This window comes from Bufo gargarizans, chromosome 4 (assembly GCF_014858855.1).
Source record: "Bufo gargarizans isolate SCDJY-AF-19 chromosome 4, ASM1485885v1, whole genome shotgun sequence".
Lineage (NCBI taxonomy): Eukaryota > Metazoa > Chordata > Amphibia > Anura > Bufonidae > Bufo > Bufo gargarizans.
In genome coordinates, this window is record NC_058083.1 from 94,952,589 (window position 1) to 94,980,467 (window position 27,879).

The following is a 27,879-nucleotide window of genomic DNA, read 5'->3' on the forward strand; positions in this document are numbered from 1 at the left end:
AGGGCTCTGTGGGAGCCATATCATCATTTCCAGGATTCAGTGTTCTTCTTTACACTGGAGATAATTCCTAAAAGGGTTGTTACATCTCACACATTGGTGACATATCTCTAGCATATTTACAAAAAACAAAATAACTGCACACCGTTATATATACAAACAATAGAGCTAAGAAATGGGGGTCATTCTAGATAAAAGTGGTACAATACCGACTATAAATAAATAATGGAAGCTCTTAGCGCACATACGTGTCGGGCCCATCTACCAGGCGTCAAGGTGGCAGAGTACAAACGTACTCTGCTCAGAAGTTCTAGGTAGAAGGGCGTGTTCAGTCTAAAAGAGGTGCTACCCTCCATATATTGCAAAAAAAAAATAGACTAGAAGCTTCAGAATCACAGGTGCATATGCATGAAGCAAACATAATTACAAAAAACAAAATGGCTGCCACCTTGACGCCTAGTAGATGGGCCCGACACCTATGTGCGCTAAGAGCTTCCATTATTAATTTATAGTCGGTATTGTACCACTTTTATCTAGAATGCCCCCCATTTCTTAGCTCTATTGTTTGTATATATAACGGTGTGCAGCCATTTTGTTTTTTGTAATTATGTTTGCTTCATGGATATGCACCTGTGATTCTGAAGGTTCTAGTCTAAATTTTCTTGCAATATATTGAGGGTAGCACCTCTTTTAGACTGAACACACCCATCTACCTGGTACTTCTGAGCATTTTGTAGCTGGTTCCTACACTGCCCTGAATATTGTAGGCTTAATTAAGTCCAAAGTGAGGCAGTATATTAAGTGATAGGGACCCATCTGCGGAAGCCACCTTGACACCTGGTAGATGGGCCCGACACGTATGTGCGCTAAGAGATTCCATTATTATCATTTATTTTGCAAACTCCAGGTGGGCTTTCATGTGTATTTTAGAGAACATAGGTTTCTTTTTGGGCACTTTGACATAAAGCCCAAATTTATAGAGTGCTGTAGTACTGGTTGTGTTTTGGATGAACACAAGCTGTGCTATCTTATTGACTGTCTGCTCCAAATTACAAACTGTTAGTTTATCGTGCACGGAAGTACCACACTGATACTAAGTATCAAAGCAGAACTCGTTTATTACAGGAAGTTAAGCAGTTTTTATATCACCAGAGAGGGCGTTCCTCTACTGAGGCTCATGCCATTGTTTCACTGCCTAAAGTACAAAAAGAAGAAAAGAGATAACACTTGGCATCTGCAATTGTGCATTATTTTACAAACTTTGGTATGTAAACATCTAGGTGCCAGCGCCATATTGTAACGGCATCACATTAATATCATGACATCCTCAACAGTTGACCTTCTGGAAGTTTCTCCCATCTACACACAGGATCTTTGGAGCTCAGCCATAGTGACCATTGGGTTCTTGGTCACCTCTTTTTTTCCAAGGCCCTACTCCAACAATTACTTTGGTGGGGCAGCCAGTTCTAGAAAGGTTGTAAAGTTCTAGTTGTTCCACAATGTAAAGGCCGTTGTGCTCTCTGGAACTTTCAGTGCAGCAGAAATGTTTTGTGCCCTTCTCCAGGTCTGTGTCTCCACACAATCCTGTCTCTGATCTCCACAGGCAATCCTTTCCTCCTAATGGCTTTGTTTTTTCTTTGGTATGCATTGTCAGCTGTCAGACCTTATATACACAGGGCTGTGTCTTTCCAAATCATCTCCAATCAACTGAAATTACCACAGGTAGACTCCAATCAAGGTGTTGAAACATTTCAAAGATTTTCAAAGATGATCAAGAGAAATGGGAGGCTGTCAAAGCTAAATTCCAAGTGTCATAGCAAAGGGTCTGAATACTTACAGTATGTTTATGCAAAAATTTTGTTTTTCCTTCTTAATAAATTAGAAAATATTATAAAATTCGATTTTCACTTGGTCATTATAGGATACGGAGTGCAGAATGATGGAAGAAAACGTGATTTTTTTTTTTATATTTGCACACGGGCACAACATATCAAAATGTGAATAAAGTGAAAGGGTCTGAAGACTTTCCAAATACACTGTATATGTGAGGGACCAATTTCTATATGGGGGAGGAAGGGTCTAACAAAAGCTAATTGCAATTCTTCATGGTAGATGCAGGTGATTGATTGTCACATGTGAGTTGCTACCCACCCACAGAAAGGAAAGAAGGTTTTCCAGATAAGTGAGTAAAAAAAAGGAGTTTTAAATTTGTGGGATAACCACTTAAAAGCCCCCAGTGAAAACATGTCATACTTCATCATACAATATCCAGAATTAAGCATCACTACTGTTAGGTCCAAATTGGACAGTCCAAGAAGTGGCGGTGCCAGCAGTCTTAGGCCTTAACCCAACAAGCCCATGATAATCAAGGATTTAGGAGAAATACTGCAGCACTCGATGTCTTCAATGCAATTCCTAATTTATTCACAGAGGATGCAACGTTTTGACTAGAATGAGTCTTTTTCAAACTGAAAAAGACTCATTGCAGTCAAAACGTCTCACTCCTGGTGAATGTATTTCTCCCAAATCCCATCATGCAGCATGTCATTACTAAACTATTCCAGCTCCACAGTACAGAGGTTCAGGGACATTTTGTGCCTCCGTATATCCTCCATGAGGCCTACATTTTATTTACATGTAGTGAGTAATGTTTTTCAGTGCTATCCCCCAAGGGCCCATAACCTTAGAAAACACTGGTTCTTTTATACATATGCTTAGTACATTGCTTTGAAAACAAGTAAAAATGCAGTACAAGATGGGCAGAAGGAGACTGGAGATCCCAGGGGAAACTATATCAGGGTAAAACATTAGATAAAACCAAATCTGGTAGTTATTAAGCTGATCATTACTCAGATGGTACATCGGCAATCCCGTAATTATGCACTGTAAAACACTTTGACTTACTTGTTGCATGGAATGTTCTGCCTCCATCTAGAATACAACAGGTTAACAGGCTTTTCACTATAAAAAAAAAAACAAGCAAAAAAAATTCAAACATAAAGTTGCCAAAACAAACAACAGCCTCTGGATAGAAATGCCTGCAATATTTCTACAGTATACACAGCAATTGGGCACACAGAGTAAGGCAGCCAGCCAGAGATTTGCCTTATGGTGCACGTGAGCAGTCACTTGGGGTATCTATCTTACACGTGTGGCCAGAGTACACAATGTTCTTCTATTAAATTCTGCTCTCTGTAAACTTGTGTGTGTGTGTGTGTGTATATATATATATATATAATACACATCTTTGTAGTTTGGCATATCACATGCCCTAATCTTACTCTTCTCCACCCCCCCCCCCCCCCCCATTATCATTCTTCTGATACTGATCTATCAGTATCCACCACACCCCATGCACTCAGAAGCACTACAGATATCCGCTGGTGACTGGCTCATGCAGCCTTATATCTACTCCCCTACTGTGTTAAGATGGCCAGACCATTGTACAAAACAAGTACTTGTTACCTTCTGTCACCCATATTCCCTCATAGATTGTAAGCTTTTGCAAGAAAGGGTCCTCATTCCTTTTGTTTTCATTGTTGACTTACCTTTTGCTGTTATTTATGACTCTGTTTCTACATGAAACCCCTGATTGCAAAGTGCTGCGAGATATGTTGGCGCTATATAAATAAAGATTATTATTTTTATTCATATGTGTGTGTGTTAACTGTGCATGGTTTTATATTCAGTGGAAGCATTTAGGTGTCACAGCAACTAAACCAGAAAGTGAGTGCTGAGCCATGTTGTGCATAAAAGTCACCTGACTGCTGATTCCATAAGTTCAGAGTCCAAACCTCTTCTGGCATTAACATCACCTCAAAAACTGTGCGCCAAGAGCTTCATGGAATGAGTTTCCATGGCAGAGCAGATACATGCAAGCCTTACATGACCAAGCACAATGCCAAGCATCAGATGGAGTGTTGTAAAGCACATCACCACTGGATTCTGGAGCAGTGGAAACATGTTCTGTGGAGTGATGAATCACGATTCTCTATCTGGCAGTCTGATGGACGAGTCTGGGTTTGGTGAATGCCAGGAGAACGTTACCTGCTTGACTGTACTGTGCCAACTGTAAAGTTTGATGGGGGAGGGATATTGCTATGGGGTTATTTATCAGGGGTTGTCCTAGGCACCTTAGTTCCAGCGAAGGGAAATCAAAATGATTTGGACAATCATATTCTTCCACCTTTGGGGAAGGCTTTTTCATGTTCCAGCATGACTGATCCAGGTCATAAACCAAGGTCCATAAAGGTATGGTTGGGGGAGTCTAATGTGGAAAAACTTGACTGGCCGCGCACAGCCCTGATTTCAAACCCATCAAATACCTTTGGCATTAATTAGAATGGAGTTTGTGAGCCAGCATATCTCATTCAACATCAGTGTTGACCTCACAAATGTTCTTCTGGTTGAATGGGCAAAATTACCCAAAAGACACACTCCAAAATCTTGTAGAAATCCTTCACAGAAGAGTGAAGGCTGTTTGAGCTGCCAAAGAAGGACCAACTCCATATTAATGCCCATGGATTTAGAATGGGGTGTCACAAAATCTCCTGTAGGTATAACGTGCAAGCCTAAAAAAAAAAAAAAATCACAGCTGCTGTATAGCCTCATTTCTTTGAAATTTTGTCTTTTGAAAACAAGATTTAGGGCAAAGGGGTTAACTCTATTACTCTATTAATGATCAGCATAGCATATATATTCACTTCCATAAGGCAAGGAGGATAAGTGGTTGCCAGATATCACTAGCACCACATAACTTCTTGAAGAACAATGCAGTGGCCGTGGTAAACTATCACCAGTTTGATCCCCGTTCATCTTGGCAGTTGATGCCGGAGAACAGTCAGGCTTGCCTATGCACATTTGAGGTGTTGTCCTCAATATTTGCCATGGACTACAGTGCTCTCAGTGGCCGCTCTATAGATGTTTTCATGTGATCAGTTAACAAGGACTATGTAAAGGGGAATTTATCTGGTACATTAATGGTATAACCACAATAAATGACAAATGCATTATGGTGTGGGTCCTACCTCTGGATAGAGTGGGAGTTCTGTGGCCACCTTACGCAAATTTAAAGCCAAAGTCAGCTCAGCTCCTTTTGTAATGGCCATAAACTTCACATGAGCGTGACCACTTTAAAGGGGTTGTCCACAATTGCACTGTTGATGGCCTATTCTCAAGTTAGGCCATCAGTATCTGATTGGCAGGGGTCCAACACCCTGCACACTCACCAGTCAGTTGTTCTGCAGTAGCTCCGGCTTCAGAAGTCAGAGCTCAAACTACACAGTTTCGTCTACTGTGTAGAATATGGAGCTAGTTACTGCACCACTGTTCCCACTGAAGTGAATGGGAGCAGTGCTGCAGCAACTAGCTCTGTCCAAGGCTTTATAGTTCTGGTGCCACCTTCCACCTCTGTAGCTATCCCGAAACAGCTGATCAGTATGGGTGCTGGGTGTCAGACTCCAGTTAATCAAATATTGATGGCCTATCGTTAGGATAAGTCTTTAATAGCAAAATTCTGGAAACCCATTTTTTTTATAATAATTTCCTCTGAACTTTCTTAGTTTTTAGGAAACTTTTATTAGAAATAGAGTGAGGATGTACTAATTCTGCAGTCAGGTAGATTTGCCATTCGTGGTTCCAGGAAAGCTTTGACAACCTATATGAGAGCTGCAATGGCGTCCATATTGGTTGTAATCCAGTTTTGTTTGTTTTTTTAACAACTAGACACATAAGAAAAAAATCACTATACCGATGACTATTTTTATTTTAGAAGAAAGCTTTCTCTAAGGAATAGTGTGCGGACGTGTGATATTTTCTTGATGAAAGTGACTTGAGTGAACCCATGTCTTGTAGATCCATTCGAGTTGTAGGGTTGTGAAACGTATAAGATTTCCTGTGTGCGTCACATGTTATTTGTGGATTCTACTGAACGTACATTTAGTTGGAATTTCTTTGAGGATAACAATGAGGGGAAGCTTATCACAGCAAGGATGGCTCTGAATATGAAAAGTATCAGCATTCTTCAGTTTGTTGTCCCGAAAGACATGCAATTGTTTGTTTTGTAGAAGTCAATGGCCTCACATAGTGCCTCCCCCAGAGCAAAATTCCTATGCCAAAGCTCTGCTTTTCAGGTATCCTTTAGAGCTGGACTATGGTATTCCATTGTTAACAGGGACTTCATAGTCGTTTAGTGGAGGGTTTTGGCTCCTTTCATCCTACTAGACCATACCCTTCTGCCCGAGCCATGGATTTTATATCCTGCACTCCTAAGGGCTTTTAATTCCAATACAGCTGCATGTTTGAATAGATGGATTTGTACATTAAAGGGGTTGTCTGACATAATAAAAAATGGACCATTGGCAGGGAGTGTTCTAGCATAACAAAAAATTGTATACTTACCTGTTCAGTCTCTCTCCACAGCAGCATCGGCGTTCTAGTCCTCGTTGCCAGGCTTTGATTACATGACTGCAGCAGCGACATGCCTGTATACTCTGGTGACCACTACAGCCAATCACTGTCCTCAATGGTCTTGTACTGTAGGGATGGGCGGCAGTGGTCATGTCAGGTTTAAGGGCAAATCTCTGTGCCACCATGTAAACAAAGTCAGGAAATCTTATCAACCTCTATGTATTCTGGGCATGCTGTGTGATCAGTGCAGAGGCCATTGGGTTGTGCAGGAATGGAGAGGAAGAGACCTGTGACCATCACCTCTTGTGAATGGTGGATTCTGTGTTTTATATAAATATATAATTGTAATACTGTTTGTGATGATAATGAGATGACTACAGAAAAGTGATCACTACAAAACAGTCGGTCTATTATAGAGCTCAGTAGCCAGGGTGATAACTGAAGGATTTCTTTAAATGTTAATAGGTCATCAGTAGAATAGTCTCGGAAAACCCATTGTTTCTATGTTCCTATACACCCCTCTCTCCAGAAAATAGATTTTAGATATAAATTCCCCTCTGCCATCCAACCAATTCTGGGCAATTAGTTTTTGTGCCATGTACAACATCCATGCTACCACTAATTTACCTGGTTTGGTGGTTGCCAGATTCTCTACATATCCCAGCACACATACAAAATGTGATCAACAGCCCTTAAGTATAATGAAATGATAATATGTATTACAGAGTGCCAGGAGCCCTCGAAGGCCAAGCACATCATGTATCTCATATGAGCTCCTGCCTCCCTACATCTGGGGCATTTACAGTCGGGTTCTGGAGGCTATATCAAATGGGAATTTAGGAGTTTTATCAATGGAAAATCCTATGTGCCTCGCTGACATTTGCAGAACCCTCTCCAATATCTACCTCCATTAGTTCTCCAGCTGATGGAGGTAGATATTGGAGAAGTGACCCAGTTCCACTTCACACCATTCTTTACTAGGTAGAGGGTAATCTCTCAACACCAAATCCAATATGGAACAAAGAAATAACTCCAGTCTAAGACTAAAGATTTTGAGTGATTTGGCATTCAGTACGGTTGTCGTGATTAGCCTGGAAGATTTTCTCGGTTTCTCTTAAAGTAATTCTATACATGGAGAGTGCCACTCCTGCCATCTGTCTCTCTGGGCATGAGAGATATCATTAGGTTTAGATTTCACAACAATAACATCTCAATAATAGGTTCTCACCAGCGATTTTCCCACTAGCATGCACGTTTGGCTCAACTAAATAAGCATGTTAAATATGTTCACATTAGGGTTTAGATCTCTGGACAATAACTTGGAAACATTTGACATTTCTAGCAGTATTCTTACTTTTGAGCAAATTTTTGACCAACGCATAATCTGGAAGTTAACTGTCCAAAAGTGACAAAGAAAAATAGTCAGAGGGTTCCTGTTGCCCAGACACCATCTGTAGCCACTTTCGTCCTTGTAGACTATATTATTACAGTTCCATTGTTTAGAAATGATCCCTTGACCTTCATTGTTATTACAGAAGATCCAATAATAGCTGAGAGCCATATCTTAATAGTAGGTATTACAATCTACTTTGTATGATATGGTGGTACTTCTGGAGTGTTTATCATTATTGGGCTCATTTACAATGCCCATGTAGATATAATACAGTATAGAGAAATAAATGCAGTCTGGTATTGAGGTACTACAGACAGACAATTGGTATGAGGAGGAATCTCAATTACAAGATGGATGGTTACAGACAGGAAATACATGTGAATGGGACTTCCTGTGCTACTGAGTGCCAGGCCTTTACAATTCACTTGTCCTGAGTTAATGTCTCATGTTGTATATTAGGTCATATTCATGAAATGTCGCCTGTGTCCTGTGTTTTAAAAACTAAAACATGTTAACCTCTTTAAAGGTGTTTTCCAAGAACTTACTGAACTGGAAATGTGATGTGCTGTGCCTGCATACATCACTGCTGAGCCTATTGACACTTCGGGTTCAGTAGGAATCAGAAATGTAGGAGAAGGGATCTCGGCACTGGAAATGTGCCACTGGTGGCAGGTTAAGTAGATTCTGGTCCTGGAGAACCCCTTTAAGCCAGCTTTCAAATATGTCTAAGGATGTGTTAAACCGCCTATGACGATTGGAATTATCTGCTAGTAGGAGTTCAGTTTCAAATTTCCCCACATTTTCAGCTAATTTTTGCTAAATGTGATCAAGCCTAACCAAGAATTTACAAAAATTTTATGATCAATGTAAATGAATCAAACAGCTTATTTTAACATTACAGCTATAAGTCCCACTGCATGAATGGTATATGGAATGGTGCCTTTGATGACCTAGACAGATAATTATAATTGTATGTCGGGCCCAATGCTAGCTTGTAACTACCCCATACAATGGCATGTACCTTTTAAACTGGTCATAGAAAGAACTATTTTGGTTAAAAACGAGCCTATTATTATGAAATTCGCTAAGATAGCTCAACCTCTAGTACCAAAACTGGTGTAGATTTTAATAGACCCTCATGAAGGTATAGACGTTACAGTTTAGATTCCCAGGTTACAGCCCCCAGAGTAGTCACACAGAGACATGTGCTATGCTGAGGTTGTCAGACTGTGGCTCTGACGCAGATGAGCAGATCAGGATAGCCACACTCGCTAGTTGCCATAGCCGCTACTGGGGGACAAAAGGTGGTGCTGGACCACAGAGAGGTGGATAACACCTATGTTTTTCATCTCCTTTAACAAAAGCAGAGCTGGAGAGGGTCCAGAGGAGGGCAACTAAAGTAATAACTGGAATGGGGCAACTACAGTACCCTGAAAGATTATCAAAATTAGGATTATTCACTTTAGAAAAAAGACGACTGAGAGGAGATCTAATTAATATGTATAAATATATCAGGGGTCAGTACAGAGATCTATCCCGTCATCTATTTATTCCCAGGACGGTGACTGTGACGAGGGGACATCCTCTGCATCTGGAGGAAAGAAGGTTTGTACACAAACATAGAAGAGGATTCTTTACGGTAAGAGCAGTGAGACTATGGAACTCTCTGCCTGAGGAGGTGGTGATGGTGAGTACAATAAAGGAATTCAAAAGGGGCCTGGATGTATTTCTGGAGCGTAATAATATTACAGGCTATAGCTACTAGAGAGAGATCGTTGATCCAGGGATTTATTCTGATTGCCTGATTGGAGTCGGGAAGGAATTTTTATTCCCCTAAAGTGAGGAAAATTGGCTTCTACCTCACAGGGGTTTTTTGCCTTCCTCTGGATCAACTTGCAGGATGACATCCGAACTGGATGGACAAATGTCTTTTTTCGGCCTTATGTACTATGTTACTATGTTACTATGTTACTAATTGCCAATAGCCCTATAAAATAAATGAATACTTGTCATGGCATTGCAGGGAAATTAACACTTCCCTCCAGGTTCTCATGGCAAATCATAGCAGATTGCTGGGGGTCTCATACATATCATCGAGATTTTAGAATCAAGTCCAGTCTGCTGTCGAAGTTCTTCAGACAAACACATTGGTATTGGGGCTGGGGGGGGTCCCAATTACAAGATGGATGGCTACAGACTGGAAATGTATTTGAAATGGGGCTTCCTGTTTTATATGAGTGTCAAGGCCTTTACAATGCAGATTTTTCATCTCTTCTGTTTGTTTGACATTGTTTTTGTTTATTTGTGTATGCACGGGGGGACGAGGGGGGACGGGGTGCAGGGTGTTTCTCACTTCCTGCTATAGGTATGTAGGTATGCTAGGAATTGCATTGTCAGCTCAGCTGGAGAGCCACAGGTTGCACACCGCTGGAGTGTCTTCAGGCATTGACACATAGATCTGGGGAACAATTGCATTCATTGTGTTTTCCAGCTTTCTTCTTTTTTGGGCGGGGGGATATTTTGTTGTGTAATCATTCATGGCAGTCTTACATGCATTCGGCAATGTTCATGTTACTGTGTGGGGAAAAAACTTGCATGAATGTTAGTGGGTGAATGAATGTTTGTTCCTGATCATAAGCCCATGTAAAGGGCCCTAACTGGAGAAGATATGCCCCCAAGCCCATCACTTTTTCTATTTTTACTATTATGACACATTTTCAGTTAAAGGACGTAGACTGGAAGATGTCATCAGCAATGGCAATAACTCTGCCTGTGGAAGTTAGTTCCATTAAATATTGTAAATGCACGTCACATAGGGATAGTGCCAAGTATTTGTGGGATCTTGGTCAACAGTTGGTCCTGTGACAACCTCAGCTTGCTCTTGAGAACCACATAGCATCCTCACCCAATGTTCCATGGGCCCCCAAACCTAGTGGGCTCTGACATCTGCCAAGGTGTTGACGCCAGCCCTGGCATTGCAGAATACTAGAATCTTACTGATTTTCACTAATAACTGAGAAAAACATGAAACAAATCCTATACTCGTTTCAGTCTTTTTTTTATATTATTTATTGTCTTTTAGGATCCGAAGGTTAAAAATTATAGTTAAATCTATATCCATAAATCACTGCGAAAGGTGCACCACAATGATATGCAACTGACAACACTGGCTAATCCCTCAAGCTGATGTTAAGAACTGAGACTTTACCCAATGTATTCCTGTCAAGAACACAGTGGAGCCCTTTTGCACTGCCGTCAAGGTATCTCAGCGTGGCATGGGTTCCTACCACTACGGTGTGTGATCACTGTCTGAGAGGTACTAAGATACAACTTACAGCCAAGCTCCCACATACCTCCATAGTGAGATCACTAATGTAGTGGGAGAGATGATAACGCTACCAGGTGCAACAGAATGCTACCAGCAGCACGCAATAGCACATTCTAAACATATTAAGAAAAATAACTGAAATAAAGTGGCCTAAATGGGAGGAAAATGCTCAAAAACACCAAACACTGTGGCGTGTTTATAACCGGGGAAGCAATTCCTCCACATTCACACATTAAAGGGAAAATAATACAATCTACACAACACCTAACCCAAACCCGAACTTCTGTGAAGAAGTTTGGGTTTGGGTACCAAACATGCCAATTTTTCTCACGCACGTGTAAAACGCATTAAAATGTTTTGCTCTTGCGCGGAAAAATCGCGCATTTTCCCGCGACGCACCCGCATTTTATCCGGCCCAAAACCATGACACCCGTGTGAAAGAGGCCTAACTGTAGATAGGTGTGTTTGTATGGATGATGTTTTATTGCTCACCATGTCTGCCCTTATAATTTTGTCACGTATATTGCCCGCTCGTTTGTAACAGATCATGGGGGAATGTTGAAGCTCTTCTATTGCTGGGTATGATTTTATTATGATACCTCAATGTCTGTTTAGCACTGATTTCACCTTGTTAATCCAGGGGTGATACTTTACAATAAAGGGGAGACGTTTGGGCTGTTGTGTCGCTCTCTTAGTAGTGGTCTGAGGTGAGTCTATCTTAGCTCGCTGTTCCTGTAACAGATGTGTGGGATATCCCCTATCCTGAAATTTGGTGGTCATCTCATTCATTCGAAATGTGCGAGTTGTCGGATCACTGACTATTCTATTCACCCTTTTAAACTAGGAATAGGGAAGGGATTTTTTGACCGCAGGTGGGTGATTGCTGTTACAGACCAATAGACTGTTAAGGTCAGTGTTCTTCACATCTAGGTCAGTTGCACACTTGCCGTCTACCCCTTTAATTACCCAGGTGTCTAAAAACGGGATGCGCTGTGCGTCCCAATGTAGCGTGAATTTAAGTTCTGATCGCACATTATTAATGGAGGTTGTAAACTCCTCCAGGGTTCGAATTGTTACTCTGTATGTTATTGCCACTTATTAACAGTTTGAAAAAGGCACTGTACGTGCCGAAACACATCACTGATGTTTGAAAAGTGACCAATAAAGCCTCACCTATCAGCAACTCGGGAGTGCTGGTCTTTTACCTCTTTTTGCTTATTAGGGAATCCGACCCTTTGACCGAGCACCCCGATCCATCACGCACAGTGTCGACCTATTTGGACAACTATCCTCTGGATAGATCATCAGTATCTGATTGTAAGTGTCTGCCACCTAGAACCCCGGCCAATCAGTTGTTTGAGAAGGCACTGGTGCTTGCAGTAGTGCCGCAGCCTTCTTGCAGCTTTCCCCAGGCCATGTGATGTCACGTTCATCAGTAACATGGCCTAGGTGCAGCTCAGCCCCATTGAAGTTCAACCACTTTACAATGTACGGTACTGTGCTTGGTTAGCAGAGAAAAGGCTGCGGTACTACAGCGAGTGCTGGTGCCTTCTTAGACATCTGATCGGCAGACATCCCTGGTGTGGGATCCCCACTGATCAGATACTGATGACCTATCCGGAAGATAGACATTCAAATAGTAGGTGACGGCAGCATTTTTCTCCATAAATTCTTTATTAGTAATCAGTCCATGAAAAATGTACAAAAAGACCAATAACAGCAGCAACGTTTCGACTACACAGTAGTCTTTGTCAACCATGGTATGTAAGTGCTCACTCCAGGTCTTTATAGAACTAAAGGTAACACCCACAATTCACATAACAAATCATAATGGGTAATTATTATTCACATACACCTAGCTTAAAAAGCTACCAATAAAGGTTCACCCACTAATGATTATCCTCAATATCCACCTGTGTTTAATCATACCAATGAGAATATCCACCAATGCACACCTCACCTCATGTATCCCGTCACAGCTTGGCGTGCCCTGCTGTATCTCCGCCCTATCAGATCATGTGATCGTAACTACGATAACATGTACACTGTCCAGTTTCCACTCAGGTCCGACTCGTCAGACATCCACTACAATATTAGCGAAATCGCAAAAGCTATTGATCCCACGCGCCTCCCCGGAGTCGCTGGGTCATGTGCTTAAATCCTGATCACATAATCGAGTCACACGCTTACCGTCGGTCAATCAAGCCGGCATCTAACGCCAAAAGCATCACGTTGCCTGGACAACCAATGCTACCATTGTTAAACTTGGACTTGTTAATTGTAGGACGTCTGTCAAGTGGAACTGTTATCAATTTACATTATATCACCTTTATATATACAGTACAGACCAAAAGTTTGGACACACCTTCTCATTCAAAGAGTTTTCTTTATTTTCATGACTATGAAGGCATCAAAACTATGAATTAACACATGTGGAATTATATACATAACAAACAAGTGTGAAACAAATATGTCATATTCTAGGTTCTTCAAAGTAGCCACCTTTTGCTTTGAGTACTGCTTTGCAAGAGGTAGTCACCTGAAATGGTCTTCCAACAGTCTTGAAGGAGTTCCCAGAGATGCTTAGCACTTGTTGGCCCTTTTGCCTTCACTCTGCGGTCTGGCTCAGCCCAAACCATCTCGATTGGGTTCAGGTCCGGTGACTGTGGAGGCCAGGTCATCTGGCGCAGCACCCTATCACTCTCCTTCATGGTCAAATAGCCCTTACTTTCAAAGTTTTCCCAATTTTTCGGCTGACTGACTGACCTTCATTTCTTAAAGTAATGATGGCCACTAGTTTTTCTTTACTTAGCTGCTTTTTTCTTGCCATAATACAAACTCTAACAGTCTATTCAGTAGGACTATCAGCTGTGTATCCACCTGACTTCTCCTCAACGCAACTGATAGTCCCAGCCCCATTTATAAGGCAAGAAATCCCACTTATTAAACCTGACAGGGCACACCTGTGAAGTGAAAACCATTTCAGGTGACTACCTCTTGAAGCTCATCAAGAGAATGCCAAGAGTGTGCAAAGCAGTAAACAAAGCAAAAGGTGGCTACTTTGAAGAACCTAGAATATGACATATTTTCAGTTGTTTCACACTTTTTATTATGTATATAATTCCACATGTGTTAATTCATAGTTTTGATGCCTTCAGTGTGAATCTACAATTTTCATAGTCATGAAAATAAAGAAAACTCTTTGAATGAGAAGGCGTGTCCAAACTTTTGGTCTGTACTGTATCTGTAAGGACCTTAAATCATAATAATGAAATTTTAATCCATGGATTGCCAGCTTTCCGGAAGATAGGTCATCAATTAAATACCAGAAAACCTTTTTATTGTGCTTCATGGGGTGTTAAAAGTTTGATATATTTATTTTTCATAACCGAACCCTGATCTATACTTCTCCACAATTTGTCTCTGACTCAGATCCTTACACTTGGCCGTTTTTCACATATACAGTGATGCCTGAAAGTTTGTGAACCCTTCAGAATATTCTATATTTCTGTATAAATTTAAGCTAAAAAGATATGATTTTCATACAAGTCCTAAAAGTAGATAAAGATAACCAAATCAAACAAATGAGTCAAAAATATTAGACTTGATCATTTATTTATTGAGGAAAATACAATTATGTGACCCTTTGCTTTCAGCATCTGGTGTAACTGAAATTAAACATTTGGGGTAATTATGGATTAATCCTGCACATTGACTTGGAGGAATTTCAGTCCATTCCACCATACAAAACAGCTTTCACACCAATATGTTTGTTGGTTTCCAGGTGTTTTTCTAAAATGTTTTGTACAGAGTACAGAGGACGTCCAGATCACAAACCTCTTCCGCCATAGAGTTCCAAACTTCCTACTGCTCGTTATCAGTTAGATAACACAGAAGTTATGGCGACCTTGGCACATAATTATTATATATTATGATAATGATAAGTAAAAGCTAATAACAGCTTGTCCACTGAATCACATTTAAAGGTGTTATGACAAGTTTGCAAGTTATCCCTTATCCACAGCGATAGGTAGGGTTCTAGCGTTCAGACCCCAAGCAATCAGCTATTATAGGGGATAACTTGCAAACTTGGCACAAACCCTTTAAAGTTGATATGTGGCTTAGAAAATACATTTTCCAGTACACTATTAGAGCATTGTTGGTTGACAGAGGGAGTAAAGCTCTCTCATTCTACTTCTCTCTGCATGACCAAGTAGATCTGTGAATTAAACAGACAGGCCGCTGTTTTGAATAATCACCATGAAGTTCCTCATTTTACCTGTGGGGGCACTGTAGGGAAATCAAACACTTGCTTTCACATGCCATCGCAAATTATACCTGATCTCTAGCAGCTCCCAGTTTTGGGACATCCTGTGATCAGCGTTTGATTCAGAGATATTTTTACCAGTATAGATCAGGGTTCAAAGGGAGTTAACCTTGTTAAGCTAGCCATAGAAGTAAGGGTAAAGCTGGATTTACATGGGCCGACTGAGCGGCCGATTGTCAGGAGGGAAGAGTTCCTTCCCGATTACTTTGCTGCTTGTTCAGTGAAGGAGACCACAGCGTTTACATTCAGCGATCTCCTTCACTGTATGAGGGATCGCTATTCTCATACAGATTCATGGTTTTCTGAGCAGCAGATCGCTGTTTAGACCACAAAACCTGCTCCGGACATGCCTGTTTTAACAGCTTCATGCATTCCCCGTGTAATAACAACTCTGGAGCATCTATTCTTATGTCTCGATGTTGTGCAATTCTTTTATTATTCCTGCTAGAAGTTATTAATGAATTACTAGCAGTCTGCAGTAAGGGTACAGAGGGGTGGTAACCAGTTGGATGTGTGTCCCTGCACAGACTCACTCAGTGCTGCTATTTTTGGATTGTGCAGGTACATGCCCCCAACTGGTTATCACCCCTCTGTACCTTTACTGCTAGCAATTCATTCATAACTTATAATAGAAATAATAAAGGAATGGCAGAACATAGAGACATAAGAACAGATGTTCCAGAACTGTTATTACATGAGGAATGCATGTAGCTATAAAAACAGGCATGTCAGAAGTGGTGAAAGGTCCTCTTTAAGACCACATAGTCAGGTCAGGAAGTCAAAATCAGGAGTGGATCATAAAAGGAGAAAAAGTATAAAGAACAGATATAATTTCTCCTCTTTTTTTAATTTGCCCCTGGTTTTGGCTTTAAAAGGAAACCTGACCATGTGGCCCTACCCTTACTATTTTGATTGTGAGCCTATATTGTTCAGGTCAGATGATCAACACCTGTTAGCTATCCTGACATATGTATTTTAACAAATACATGTATGTCTAACAATTCTGGAGCAGCTTACACTGTTCCTTTATTATTCCTCCTAGAAAGGCATTTATATATAAACAACTAAGTGTTTACAACTTCACAACTGCAGCCAGGAAAGCAAAGAGCAGCAGTGAGGACCGGAGGTCATCGCCGGAAGAAGCAGGGGAGAAAACGGGTGAGTATTTACAAGGATTGCCCGAGTTTTTATATAACTCAGACAACCTTTTTGAAGGGGCTTTCCAAGACTTTTAAACTGATAACCTATCCTTTTGTGTATCTGATTTGTGGGGTCCGACACCCGGTACTCCCATAGATTATCTATTTGAGAAGGCACCAGCGCCCTCAGTAGCTCCACGACCTTCTCTCAGCTCACCAAGCATCACGTTCATTGCTCACATGGCTGAGGTGCAGCTCAGCCCCATTAAAATTAATGGGGCTGAGCTGCGATACCAAGCACACCTGCTATACAATGTACATCACTGTGCTTGGTGAGCTAAGAGAAGGCCGCAGCACTACAGTGAGCACCGCTGCCTTTTCAAACAGCTGATCGGTGGGGGTCCCGGGTGTCAGACCCCCACTGATCACATACTGATGATTTATCCAGAGGAGAGGTCATCAGTATAAAAGTCTCAGAAAACCCAAGTAAGCATGCCTGCAATAAACTCATGTCTACCCTAAGATAGTTAAGATCTACTATAAGGTCCGGCTAGATAGACCAGGGGGTCTTTTTCTGACGTCAATCTTCTATGTTTCTATGTAATGAGACCCAACAGCTCCTCTTTAACTAAATAGTCATAGGAGTATGGACAACCTCCGAGCCGTACATTCAGGGCACCTTTCCATTTTACAGTCTTATGATCAAAAAAATGTTTAGTGCTTCAGAAGATCTGCATCTTCAGTTATCCATGACTTTCATTACTAGAATTATACACATTGTTGACATCTGCTATAATACTTTTTAGACAATATTTCTGTACATCCATTCCTTGGCAGATAGTGCTATCTCATGGGATGGAGGGGAGGGCTGTCTGTCAGATGTAATAAGATAAGAGAGCCACCTGCCCAGAGCCTGGCCATCCTAATGGAAGGTCACCTTCTCATGCTGATGAGAGAGGAAGTAGAGACATGCCTCATGGCTGAGTGATGCATAGCCAGGGTGGAGGTGACAGGATGCTCTACCTATTACGTCCTGCACTCCAGGAAATTAGTCTCCTGCTAATGAATTCTCATTTAACACCCAGATCATGAAGTGTTCGCTAGGCTGTGCACAGTGTGTCAGAAGATAAGAAACCCTTGATCAGTGCTGGACTATTAACCCCTTCTACCCGGGCCACTTTTCGCCCTTCTGCCCAGGCCATTTTTTGTAAATCTGACATGTGTCAGTTTATGTGGTAATAGCTTTGGAACACTTTTATTTATCCAAACCATTCTGACAATGTTTTCTCTTGACACATTGTACTTCATGATAGTCATAAATTTGAGTCAATATATTTCACCTTTATTTATGAAAAAATCACAAATTTACCCAAAAATTTGAAAAATTAGCAATTTTTGAAATTTCTATTTCTCCGCTTTTAAAACAGAAAGTGATACCTCATAAAACATTCCCCATATGTCTACTTGTTGGCATCATTTTGGAAATGTCATTTTATTTTTTTAGGACATTAGAAGGCTTAGAATTTTAGAAGCAATTCTTAAAATTTTTAAAAACAATTCTAAAACCCACTTTTTAGGCTACTTTCACACTTGCTGCAAAGTGATCCGGCAAGCAGTTCCGTTGCCGGCAGAGTGATCCGGCAAAACATATGCCAATAGATGACATTTGTAAGACTGATCAGGATCCTGATAAATCTTAAAAATGCCTGATCATTCAGAAAAATGCATTAAAATGACGGATCCGTCATTTGTTTTTTTTCCACCTTTATTTCGGTCTGCGCATGCGCAGACCAGAAGGACGGGTCCTGCATTCCGGTATTTTGCATGCCGGATACGGCACTAATACATTTCTATGGAAAAAAAATGCCGGATCCGGCATTCAGGCAAGTCTTCAATTTTTTGGGCCGGAGATAAAACCGTAGCATGTCTACAATTTCTGAACGCCTTATTATTTATTTATTTTCTGCCGGTTGTCTTGTGCAGGGGCAAATTTTTTGCAGGAAGAGTTGACGTTTTTATTGGTACTATTTTTGGGTACATATGATTTTTCGATCATTCATTATTGCACTTTATTGGGCAAGGTGACCAAAAAATTGGTTGTTTTGGCAATGTTTTTATTTATTTTTACAGCGTTCACCTGAGGGGTTAGGTCATGTGACATTTTTTATAGAGCAGATTGCAATACCTACCGTATTTTTCGCCCCATAAGACGCACCTTTTCTCCCCCCAAAATGGGGGGAAAATGCCCCTGCGTCTTATAGGGCGAATGCTGCCAGTTTTACATCGCAAGCTGCGATGTACGAGCGAGCGGGGACTCGGGGAGGGACTGGGAGGAGGAGCTGGGGGCCGGCAATAGCGGCGGGGCGGTGCAGTCACTGTACTATAGCCCCGCCCCGCCGCTCCCGTATACTAATATAAAATGTCTTATTCAATTAATAATTGTTAAACATGCCCCCTCACTCCTATTATTACCTTACATCCTAACTGCTTCAGTAGAATGCAGGCAGGCAGGCTGGGCGGGCGGCAGCATAACTCCCTCATGTCACGTGCCTGCGCCGCCTACTTTATGAATGAAGCAGGCGGCGCAGGCAAGTGACTTCAGTGAGTAACACGCCCGGCTGCCCGGCCTGCCTGCCTCCATTGTACTGAAGCGGTTAGGATGTAAGGTACTATTAGGAGTTGGGGGGCCTGTTTAATAACTATTAATTTAATAAGACATCTTATATTTGTATACTGGAGCGGCGGGGAATGACATGTTTATGGGGGACATCTGTGGATGGCACAGTTATGGGCTGGGGGGGTCTGTGGATGGCACTGTTATGGGCTGAGGGGGTCTGTGGATGGCACATATATAACAGTGCCACCCACAGATCCCCCCTCTAACAGTGCCAGCCACAGATCCCCCATAACAGTGTCCATCACAGATCCCCCCCCCCCCCCATAACAAGAAAGAACTGTAGTCTTCAAAGAAAAATTGTGTCTTTATTGGTCACATACAATCATCTGTGATGCGTTTCGACTCACGTCTGGAGCTTTTCTCAAACGTATGGATCCATACGTTTGAGAAAGGCTCCAGACGTGAGTCGAAACGCGTCACAGATGATTGTATGTGACCAATAAAGACACCATTTTTCTTTGAAGACTACAGTGAGTGCCGGTTCTTTCTTATTATTCGTGTGAGATCGTTATCTCAGGACGCGTGCACCATGCCACTGCTTCAGAGTGCCGGCTGTTCATCATTTTGTACCCCCCCCCATAACAGTGTCCGTCATCCACAGATCCCCCCATAACAGTGTCCGTCATCCACAGATCCCACCCATAACAGTGTCCGTCATCAACAGATCCCCCCATAACAGTGTCCGTCATCCACAGATCCACCCCATAACAGTGTCCGTCATCCACAGATCCCCCCCATAACAGTGTCCATCATCCACAGATCCCCCCATAACAGTGTCCGTCATCCATAAATCCCCCCCATAACAGTGTCCGTCATCCATAGATCCCCCCCATAACAGTGTCAGTCATCCATAGATCCCCCCCATAACAGTGTCAGTCATCCACAGATCCCCCCATAACAGTGTCCGTCATCCACAGATCCCCCCATAACAGTGTCCGTCATCCATAGATCCCCCCCATAACAGTGTCCGTCATCCATAGATCCCCACCATAACAGTGTCAGTCATCCACAGATCCCCCCATAACAGTGTCCGTCATCCACAGATCCCCCCATAACAGTGTCAGTCATCCACAAATCCCCCCATAACATTGTCAGTCATCCACAGATCCCCAGTAATAGTGCCATCCACAGACCACCATTAGTTCCAAACCCACCAAACACACAGCACACCTTTTGGTTAAAAATATTTTTTTTCTTATTTTCCTCCCCCAAAACCTATGTGCGTCTTATGGGCCGGTGCGTCTTATAGGACGAAAAATACGGTAATATGTATACTTTTTCTTATTTATTAAAGTTTTACACAATAATAGCATTTTTGAAACAAAAAAAAATGTTTTAGTGTCTCTATAGTTTGAGAGCCATAGCTTTTTTTTGTAGGGCCCATTTTTTGTCGGATGATATGACGGTTTTATTGGTACCATTTTGTGTGGCATATGCCTTTTTGATCGCTTGGTGTTGCACTTTTTGTGAGGTAAGGTGACAAAAATTGCTTTTTTTGACACTGTTTTTTTTAATGGTGTTTATTGGACAGGGTGGATTATGTGATATATTTATAGAGCCGGTCATTACAAACTTCTTTTGTTACTTTCTATTTTTTATTATAAAATCAGGGGAAAGGGCATTTTTTTCTTTTTTTACTTGCAACTTTTTTTTTATTAAAAACACTTTTTTTTGCTTTTTTTTTAACTTTATTTCTGTCCCACTCTGCACAGCAACCTTTACACCACCAGAAAATCGTTAATGAGCGTTTCTATGATTTTTTAGCAACCTGTGAACACCACTAACAAAGACCTTCCAGAGAACCAGGATATATTTCATATTAGCGAAACAACACCTTCTACCAAATAGGGTTCTCTACCCACCGAAAAAGGAGAAACCAGAAGAAAGTTAAAGTAGCCAGCATAGAATGGGGAACACACACTATTATCGATGAAAGATGTCTGTGACAGAAGTGACAGAGCCTGACAGGCAACAACGAAGAGGTGTGTGTAAGGTGTCCAGCACCTGCACTATCAGATCTAGCTTTCAGCACCTCCCCAGCTATCAGCATCTTTATTCTGAAATGTTACATTAACTTTTTGTTTCTTTCTTAATTGGTCAATTAGCATGTAGGTACTGACACACCTTATGCATTGGAGTACCTGTGACATTAGCGTTGGGTCACACAAAGTAGAGGGTCAGTGACACTGATGATACTTAAGGCTTTTCCAACAATGGACATTTGTCACCCTATCCACAGCATAGGTGGTAAGTGTCTGATCGCTGGGGATCCCACCACTAGAACACCCATGCGTCACTAGAACAGTGGTTCTGATCCCACCACTTCACACCATTTCATGACCACAGTCATCAGGCAGCAGTCAAGCATGCACCCTGCCACTCCATTCAAAGTCTATGGGATTGATGGAGACAGCTGAGTACAGCACTCAGCAGTGTCTGTCAGCCCAGCAGACTGGGCCGCATTAGCCTTGGACGTCAGAAAGTTGGGTGTCAGTATGCTACTGTGTGTGGCCACAAGTCCTCCTCCTGAATCAACTGAATCAAATAAAACCGTAGCACTTGCTGGTCCTCAATCCATGCTGTTTTATTCACCCCAAAAAATTGTGACGTTTCAACCTCTTGGTCTTTCTCAAGGCTTGAGAAAGACCGAGAGGTTGAAACATTGCAATTCTTTTTGGTGAATAAAACAGCATGGATTGAGGACCAGAAATTGCTACGGTTTTATTTGATTCATTTTGAAGATTGGGGGTACTACAGACTGTTACCCAAAAACCGCGAGCACCACCCCCATAGAAACTGTTGATACAGATTTTATATTTTTCTTAATTTGCCTGAATCAACTGAATCACCATCCGCAGTATAGCTATTCAGTTGTATACTTCCACAGGGCACCATCATAGGCCTCAGGCCCACCTGTCGCCTAATAGACCTGCAGCCTATGAGACGGTAAATCTCATCGAAGACTTGGTACTTGCGGCAGCAACAAATATAAATACTGTAGGTCATCAGTATCAAAATCTCAGAAAACCCCTTTAATCTTCATCTAATATCCTCCTGCACCTAGACATACAGGAAGGTTGTGGGCACACAGTTTGCGCCTGCAACATGGGCAACAGGAGCTGGCTGTAATAAATGCTCAGTCTGTTGTTAATAGTAACTGAGGCATCTAAGTGCTTAACAGAGAAAGGGGCTCAGTCTTTCACTCCATCACACCCTCCCCACAATGCATTCACAGGGTGCCAATAGTGGCTGCTGTGGCAGTTGGAGGCCTAACAATGGTCCCTGGGATTGCCAAATAGGCAGTGTGTTAAGTAAGCAATCATATTATCACATGCAAAATTCCCATTGTGGGACTAATAAATATATTTATTAAAAATTACAAATATTTTTAAATGTAAAAATAAAAAGTAATAAAAAAAATCTAATTTGTAATGATAAAAGAGGCTTTTTTGTGGGGAAAAAAAACAACAAAAATAAACCAATAAAACTGGTGTCACAACATCTATACTATAAAGATATCATGTTATTTTACCCACATCTTGAACACTGTAATAAATACATAAAAAGCAAAGCAAAAATTTTCATTTTTTTGTTCATTCTACCTGCATAAATATAATAAACAGAAAACAAAAAGTTGTATGTTCCTCAAGATGGTACCAATAAAATTACATCACATAAAAACCAACCCCTACTGGACCCAGGGAAGTGTAATTCACTATTTTTATATAAAAAAAAAAAAGAAAAGAAAAGAAATGAATCGCACATCCAGCTGCTATGCTTTGCTCTCAGTGTTGGTGGTCGCTGTGCAGCGCCGCGCCAATTTTAGAGTAGGACCCACTCATAGAGGCAACCTTGGTGTGGTGAGTGGGCCTATGCCTTTTGATCAAAATGTACACTAATGCCTCATTTAGCATGTAGCACAGGAGGCGGTACACATGCGCTATTTAGCGCTGTTTTCTGCAAAAGTAGTAGGGATAAGATCAAAGCATAGCAGCTGGATGTGCGATTCATTTCTTTTCTTTTCTCTTTTTTTAAATATTAAATTCACTATTTTGACAGGACAGTCCTGTGAACTGTCGCAAAATTAATGGGGCTTATGCAAACCCCACTTAAAAGTGGGTGTTTTGGGGCATTCCCTTTTGTTTATGGGTGTTCCTGGTGGGGTGGAAACCTCTAAAACTCTTACAGACGTCTCAATACCTATCGTTCCTACATTTTTCTATTGTCCCAGGGTAACTACTTTGTCTCTATGGCCTTTTAATGGCTCTTGCATTTACATAGATGTCCATGTATCACCTGATCCACCATTCATTTAAATGCCTGACAGGTAATTCTACATCTACCCTGCGGCAGCCTCAGCTTCCCCCTAGAAATAAGAGCTGATCACCAGGGGTTTAACCAGATTTGGAGCACAGCCCTTTCAAGTTTATTCTTTGATATATCTGATATGTAAAATAGCTTTGGATGGGATTTGAGGAGAAACATCATACATTTCAAATATTTTATCTTAATTATGAATGAGTTCAGAAGAAACATTAATGGTAGATGAGCTGCAGTAAGGCTTCTTTCACACATCAGTGAACTGCAGACATGTGCTGTCCGGGTTCTCCATGGATCGTTCATGTATCCAATAATTTTTATGTGTTTATTCACTCGTCAGTGTCTATATGCCCATTGAAGCCTATGGAATCATGAAAACCACTAACAAAACACGGATGAAATCTGTATTCTGTCAGGGATTTTCACGGACCATTGGTAGAATATGCTCTAGCAATTAATTTTCCATCTAGCAGTGAACATCAGATACAGATGACACTCAAAGGACAAAAAGCGTACACATGGACCAAACAGAGATCCTTCAGACATCTTCACAGATGAACCACCAATGATCTCGGATCTCAGCAAGGGCACGAGACCTAACCCGTCACGGCCACTATACTTTGACTGGAGCTGTGATTCTAGCTTTGTTGAAAGTTCTAGTTCGGTGTTAGACCCACACCAATCAGGGGTTGATGATCTACAGCAAGGATAGAGCATCAGTATTAAGAGCACAGAAACACCCTTTAACTGTAGTCTTGGGGAAAAAAATGTCACATAATTGAAAACATTTCTAAGAATAATTTCTTTCCCAAGAGTTTCTCATTGATAAGAATGGTACAGTATGTTCATGTTGTGTGCTAAATTAACAAATATGATTTATGGATGTGAATCTGGCACAAGTACTGCCCTTTACAAAACATTTCTATAATGTATTATTGGTCTGACCTGGCATATACTGGCAGTTTTTGTGAATACTTTATCTCAAATAGACTTTATTGGTTTGACACAGCCCACACCTCCAAGTGTCTGGGAAGGCATGCAATCAATGGTGATTGGAGTTTATAGAAGCAAGATAGATGTGCTATATCAACTCCTTTATGTGCTCCAAAAAACACTGCTTGAAACAATTGGAGATGAGTGAATTTTAAAAAAATTGGATTCGGCGGGTTCGCCCAATTTTTTAAAAGAATTTGCTTCGACCCAAATTTATTTGTGGCGAATCGTGTCAAAAAACAGCTATTTCCTGGCTGCAGAGAGACTTTATAGTGGTGTACAACACTGTGCCTTGCAGTAACACACATAGAGAGTCTGCTGTGGTAATGAAACAATACTGTGAGTCAGTATGACATGCAGATGACAGGCGTCGTTCTTAGAATCACTGCACACTTCACTTATTTGGGCAGTCACGGGGCCAAAACTGACCAAATAACTCAAGTATGAACGCAGCCTTACAGGTCGATGTTAGCGCCAAGAAGAAGCGCACTCCTTTTACACTGTCGTCAGCTGATTCCACATAGATATCTACAGAACCTGTTCTATTAAACGCTTATGCAAGTAGAGCCCCCCCCCCCCCCCCGACAGAGTGGAGAAGGTGTCAGCAGTAAGTTTGTGTTGACATCACTGATTATTTTGCCCTTCCTCTGATCCGTCAGAACAATAACCCACAAAAAACTGGATCCTGTCTGTTGCGCATCCGCCTTCACTCGGTCAGCATTTGGTCATAATCTATCAGTATTGCTAATGCCCAAAAAATCAGGAGTCGATCCAAAACAAAGATGACCGAGTCAACCATTCAAGAACCGCTCGGTTGCTGGTCAAGACACGACCGCTTGATGACACCGGGAGCTCAGGCCTCTCTCTGCGACTTCTGCTGCCACGCCCCCTTACTCTGCTGCCACCTCTGCCTGCGCCATAAACATTTAGGCCTCTGCCACTCCCCTGTCACTTGGCACTTCTCTGTCTGACATACTGTTAGATCAAATAAATAAATAAAAAGGAAATTAAAACACCCCAAAAAAGTCTGTAATTTTCTCACTTCGCAACACACCGGCTAATAAGCCCTTTTTTTATTTTTTCAATAATACACGCCAAAAAGGGCTGTAATTTTTTCATTTCACCACACAACGGCAAATACTTTTTTTTGCGCCACTAATACAGGCAAAAAAGGTCTTTAGAACATATAACTGCACCGCTGAACGGCAAATAGGCCCTTATTGTTTTCCACTTATACACCACACAAAAGGCTTTAACACATATAACTGCACCGCTGAACGGCAAATAGGCCCTTATTTTTTTCCTCTTATACACTACACAAAGGCTTTAGAACATAATTGCACAGCAGAACGGCAAATAGGCCCTTATTTTTTTCCACTTATACACGACACAAAAGGCTTTAGAACATATAACTGCACCACTGAACGACAAATATATTTTTCTTTTTCCACTTATACACTCCACAAAAGGCTTTAGAACATGTAACTGCACCGCTGAATGGCAAATATATTTTACTTTTGCCACTAATACATGACAAAAAGGGCTTTAGAACATATAACTACACCGCTGAATGGCAAATATATTTTAATTTTGCCACTATTACCCAACAAAAAGGGCTTTGGAACATATAACTGCGCCGCTGAATGGCAAATAGGCCCTTATTTTTTTAAACTTATACACTCCACAAAAGGCTTTAGAACATGTAACTGCACAGCTGAACAGCAAATAGGCCCTTATTTTTTTCCACTTATACATGCCACAAAAGGCTTTAGAACATATAACTACACCGCTGAACGGAAAATATATTTTTCTTTTGCCACTAATACACGACAAAAAGGGCTGCAATTTTAGCACTTCACCACACAACGGCTAAGAAGCCTTTTTTTCCCACTAATACAAGCCAAAAAATGCTTTAGAACATATAACTGCACCGCACAAGGGCAAATAAGACATAGACATATTTCCTTGTAATAAACCCTATTAATGGCTGTATCAAACAGCACTTGCACCCCAACAAGAACGGCTTGATGGAATTACAGAGCTATATAATGGCAATTTGGGTCCACAGTCAGTGCAGCAAGGTGTAATAGGAATGTTTCTATTACCCAGGCTGAAACCTCCCGTACTGAACCCTGTTCAACATGAATGGCTGTGGAATGATTCCTCCCTATCTTTCCCTAAACTTGTAAATAGTTTTTTTTAGCACAATGAAGTTTATTTTATAGCACTGTCCCTAGCGCCTGTTGACTGTCTCTCCCTGCACTAAGTACACTAGAAAATGGCTGAATTCAAGATAGCTGAGGCTATTTATAGGGCTGTGACATCACAGGGCTGGCTGGCTGCTGATTGGCTGCATGCATGGTATTATGGGCTGATCCCGCCCTCTTCCAGAGTTCCTTGCTCCATGTCCTCGCACATGCAGAAGCTATTTTAGGAAAAAATGCGATTCGTTACAACGAAGCGTGGGGAAATTCGGATTCAGTGTGAATTGAATTTTTCCTGAAATTTGGATCTAATTCTACTTTGTTAACTTTGATTTGCTCATCTCTAGAAACAATGTGTGACAAACCTAAGAGATGTCTCCTGAATAGGTATTTACCCTGACTTTACCATTATGACCTGCATGTATCACGGCATTCGCAATATTCTGCGAATTTTTAGCTGAAAGTTCGCGATTGCAAAATCAGCAATGTAATATGCACGTATTGCACGCGCACAATTTCATAACCTATAACAAACAATAACACAAATAATATATGCCATAAGCTTGGTATGTGCAAGCCAACAACCTATCCATGAGACAGGTACAGTCAGCATACCTTAACTTAATGGCAGCCTTGTGTACCATGAGACATTCAATACCAGCTCTCTATCCACACAGACTTGAGAGCCACTGAGCCTCAATGACTTTTGTTGGATGGCTTGGGGGACCTGTGCACCTAGCTCATTATCATTAGGATGTTTATGCAAATGAGTTTACATGACAAAACAGTATAGAAAGGTTATTGAATATAAATGTTAGGACAATTAGAAAACTGAAACATTTTATGCAGCCCTCCTAAGCAGTGAGAGAAGAGTTAGCTGGCATCCAAAAATAATGATAATGATCTAGGTGCGCAGGTCCCCCAAGCCATCCAACAAAAATCAAGCAACTTTGAGGCTTACTGGCTCTCAAGTCTGTGTGAATATAGAGCTGGTCTTGAATGTTTCATAGTGCACAAGGCTGCCATTGTAAGGTATGCTGACTGTACCTGTCTCATCGATAGGTTGTTGGCTTGCACATACCTGGCTTTTGGC